Below are 4,869 nucleotides of genomic sequence, written 5' to 3'. Positions count from 1 at the left end.
CGTAAGCAGTTACGAGCCAGGGATTCGACTATCCCCGACGGATTTCTTCAGATGTCAACGTCGGTTGATCATGCTGAGATAGTAACATTCCCCGCCGTCACATTCGCTCACTCACGCTACAGGGATTAAATCCTTAAGAATCGCAGGAGGCAGATGGTTTCTACATTACGCATTACCCGTGTTACGTATCGCATGCAGTTTATTCTGCAACGTAATGCGCCGCGTCATGAAAACATTCAGGTAGCATAACGAGTATAAGCCGCGCTAACTCGATATCGGCGTCATCTCCTCCGCGTCAGTACTTAGGCGCTAAAGACGCGATCGCCGATGATCGATCCTCGTAAAGAAGGATCGGTCCGCTCTGATAGGACTGCAAAAAAAGCGCGCGATACACGGGCTTCTATTCCGACTCGCGCGTATCAGTGGACCCATCTAAATCGTCAGGGAACGCGGTCCGGTTAAGCCACACTGGATTGGCGGCGATGTGGATTGCGAGCGTAGGGAAGGAAGGACGAGAAACAGCAGGACAAGCGACGGAAAGCGAAGAAGAACACTACGAACCCTCCAACTAGAGGGTTGGAGGAGAGAGGGAGATAGCGAAGGGTGCGCTGGAGTCCTCGGATCGCACGTGAGGACTAGCGGGAGGGTTGCCTCGGAGATTGGTCGAAGCATCTAGCGCGAGGAGCTCGCGACAGGAGCAGCGTTGCCATCGGGTTGTCTGGCTGATTTCCCGCTTCGAGTCGAGCAGAGTCGTCCTTTTAGTGATCCCTAGAGGAGACCGAGAGCCCGGTGACGAGAGGAGCGCGAGGGAGCGAGGGTGGTTCTCGAGTGGGTTGAGCGGGCTGCTGGAAAAGCTCGGTGGGGCGCGCGACGCCGAGGGTTGCGCGACGCGGGGACGAGAGAGTGCCGATGGGGTGGTTGATCGGGGGTGGGAACGAGCTGGGGGATGGAAGAACGGTGAGGGTTGGCGGAGGAAGCGCCGGAGCGTGTAATTGAGTCCCGCGCGCGATCGCTACTTTATCGACCCCCTTATGCCGCCCCTTCCCGTTCGCGTCACCCTCCCGATAGCTCCCCTACCTGCCACCCCCGCGCGCGCAAGACCAACGGAAGCCGACATTACCCCGTCGCGTCCTCGCCCACTCCGCGTCGTTCTCGCCACTCTGTTGTCCTCCCTCCGACTCCTCTTACCCTCCTCACTCGTTCCTCCGCGCGTTTAAGGGCGTAGAACGTCGTTCTCGGGCGCAAGCGAACCGACTGTGTATGTACTAGCGTCGACTGCTCGAAGGAAGACGACGACGACGACGACGACAGCAACGACGGCGACGAGGTCGAGACGGGCGCCGTGGAGTGCCAGGGACGCATCACTCAAGTATGTGTCAGCATACCCGAAATTGATGGAAACGAGTTGCCGGCCCTCCACACATATTCCTGCAGGATATCAATATCCTGCTCGATATGCCAAATCAACTCGAATGTTTTTAATATCCCAGTATCATTAGAGACAAAAATCTCTACTTCTTGGATAATTGTTGCTACTTCTCTTCGAATATCCGTGATTATAGTACAACTAAAACCATTAATTAAAATCAAGCGCTGTAAAAAAAGAGAACATATATATTTCATACTATAATAATAAGTTCAATGTAATATTGCGATATATTAGATCGAGTACGTAGCTTTTTTAGAGCGTTAAAGATTAATCACACTGCCGTCGGAACTCGTCTAATGTTTGATCCTGTTGTTGCAGGTCGCGCTTTCAGTAGCGCTATCGCGGCAGCTTTATACTGTCCCGGCCAATTCGCACCAAAGATGAATCTGCCTCTGCAGGCGCCATCGAGCACTCATGCGGCAGACAGTTGCGTATCGTAAAGTCCATATATACCGCCATTACGGCGAGCATATATCAATCCGCGTACATACATCAGCCTGGCAAGAGACTCGAAGTGCGTAGATACGCACTGTTACGTGTCGGGTCGCTCGTTTGTCAAATTTTCCCCAGATCTCTTTACAGTTCCACTCCTCTCCCTGTGATGCCGCACTCGATTTGTCAAGTTTATCCCGATTGCTAATGAATTACCGATATGACTTCAGCAATGAGTATCAATCAGAAATCTCGAAACTATGTTTGCAAGTGCATCGAGTATCAATTGAAGTGATAAGAGCATTCAGAATATCAAAAAACATCAAATATATATTCTTTGTACATTTTTAATATATGAATCGTGATTTTTACAATACTTTTTTATTATTTGACTCCATAATAAATAAAAAAGTTACGAAAATCATTAGCAAATAATTATCGAATAAGATTTTCTGTTATTTTTTATACATGAAATTTTATGTTTCTGTTAGTTACAGATATACGTTTTCTCATGGCCACAGGCACGATGACATATTGAGATCATTTATATAATATCGATGCATTGAGGATCAATATGCCCAAGACGCTTATTCGCGGAAGTGCTTTCTAATTCCAATGCAAATACGCAATACGAACGGGGATGCAAAGGTACCGCGATTGCGAATCAATGATACATCAGCCGCTCTTGCGAATAATTAGCATACTTTTATGTAATGAATGCTTACTCGCGTTCTGAGGCATTTCTCATTTCCTGTCCCGCAATTACAGTGAAATTATGATGGCGCGTTTCGGCGCTTTCTCCTGGGAAACGATCGAGACTTTCCGAACAGTCATTAACTGATTGGAAAACGTACGTGCTCGTTACGTTGCGACCGAGCTACGAAAGGGTTGCGGTAATTTGTAAGAAAATTAAATTGATTCAGCGCATAAGGGAGACGATGCTTGACACGGAATGTCACGTTCCGCTCTCCCGTACTTCTCCCAGCGGAACTGAGAGCCATGATTTATTCTGTGTCGTGTGCTTAACGTCACCATTCTTAACCCTTCCATTCCACCCTCGAATATTTTAAATATCTTCCATAATCTCAAAAGAGTTTCATAATCTTTTTCAAAATCGTAATAATATTACGGTTCTGCAGAATCCTTTAAAAATTTCATAAAACGATTATTTAATAAGAGTACTCGGAATATAGAATCTCTGTACTTCTCTATAAGACATATAATTTTCAGCGTCGTGCGCTTTTATAAAACTGGAAAAATAGAAAAAAAAATTATAAAAGCAATACTTATTTATTTAACATTATTATCTAACGATAGCTACTTGACGTTGATTATCTTTAGAGCCAAGAATTGATTTGATATCAATAATATAACATATGATGTTAACGAATATTTCTTTGTCTTATACAGCGAGAAAATATGGCAGATGTAAAAAGATGTCGCATCACAAGCCTACTGAATTGGGTATAATGTTCCTGAATATTACGATTTATATTCATCGAAAAAAGAGAGTGGAAGAGAAACAGAACGAGAGCAAAGTGGCAGTCCAGCCACGAAATGTCACGGCTCATTTCTCTCCCGCGTGACAATGGAGGCTCGGAAAAGAGCATTAAAGGCCGGACGTTAAAACAGAGAGTAAAAAAAAAGACGCACAAAGATAGGAGAGAGATTAAACCCTTCAGTCCCGTGAGATCCTTTAAGGTGAGAGAGGCGACCAATGTGCATAATAGAGGAATGATTTGATTAAAATGTAAAGGAGGCACGGACCTTCTGTTTGCGCATTTCACGGTTCGCCTGTAAAAAGCACGACGCCACCCGTTAGACAGATGGCAGTCGCCGCACTCAATGGCCTGAGAAATTGGATCGCGTTTTAACTCCCTTACGTTTTCAGGTTCGAGGTGCAGATACCGACGTTGCCGTTGCCGTGCAGCGAGCGGCAACGTGCAGACGAGAGAAATCCCAATTTCGAAGGAACGACGTTTCCTTACTTCGTATATATTCACCCTTTCCCACTCTTTCCCGCCCTTACATCTTTTTCCCTAAATCGCAACTCGTCGTCTTTATCGAAGAATTCGGTGTATATTTATCAGAGACAATAAATCTTGAAAAATCATAAGAACGACAACGAAAAGTATCAGACAATATAGCAATAGAATTAACAGATTTATATTAATATTTATGTTACCTTGAGCTAATTTTATGACTGAAATTGTTATTATGTACTCTACGTTGATCGAAGTGTTTTGGATGTTAGAAGACAAATACATTGTTTTGTATGCGAAGATACAGAAACGATACATCATGCATGTAAGATGAGTCAAACTTAATTGCCGCATAATGCTCCGTTAAATGCGATTGACCGGGGACCGATTGTAACAGTATAAATGGACTCGAGGACACAATTCACAAATGAACGTCATCTGGATAATACAGCGTGGATGGTAAAAAGCTGGAAGAACGCTCGTGTACGGCAAATTGTGGCGGGCACGCATGCCTTAAGCTAATCACAGGCCGACCGACCGGGAGCAATTTTCGTTATGACAAGCAATTAAAGGGCGGAGTGGGTGGTAATTTCCTATAAATTGTGTCCTACGTCGGGCGCTCACGTAACAAACGCGAACGGGATAATATAGTCGCGTAGCTGTGACCAACGATCGACTGCGTCCGAAGATCCTCGTGGGAACGGGGTGGCTGAAGCATCAGTATGACAGTCACGGAGATAGTCACAGTGTGACGGTGATGGCTATGACGATAATATTAACGAGGCTGAACGTGGAATAGACAATGATATCGACGATGCTAATGGATTGAAATGTAGACAAGATCACTGGCAAGACTGATAGCGACAGCGAGTGTTGCCAGTGATAATGGAGCCATAGTCTCCACATAATCGGTAACGATGGTAATGGCAGTGATATCAATAGCGATGACAGTAAAGTGACGATAGAAGTAAGAACAAGTGAAACACGGTTAGACAAAGTACTCGTCTTCAGCACTTCGCGATGAAA

General features: G+C 45.3%; 1 long non-coding RNA gene across 1 annotated transcript; it reads left to right on the top strand.

Annotated features, from left to right (window-relative positions):
• The first annotated feature begins 1,208 nt into the window (after positions 1-1,208).
• On the top strand, positions 1,209-4,259 carry LOC105275857. Its single transcript, XR_003407241.1, has 4 exons — positions 1,209-1,369; positions 1,748-2,509; positions 2,630-3,562; positions 3,753-4,259. It is a non-coding gene; the product is annotated as an uncharacterized LOC105275857 (long non-coding RNA).
• The last annotated feature ends 610 nt before the right edge of the window (positions 4,260-4,869 follow it).

Source organism: Ooceraea biroi, chromosome 11 (assembly GCF_003672135.1).
Source record: "Ooceraea biroi isolate clonal line C1 chromosome 11, Obir_v5.4, whole genome shotgun sequence".
In the NCBI taxonomy this organism is placed as follows: domain Eukaryota; kingdom Metazoa; phylum Arthropoda; class Insecta; order Hymenoptera; family Formicidae; genus Ooceraea; species Ooceraea biroi.
Note: the sequence above shows the minus strand (reverse complement) of the source record. Positions and strands in the feature narration are given on the sequence as shown.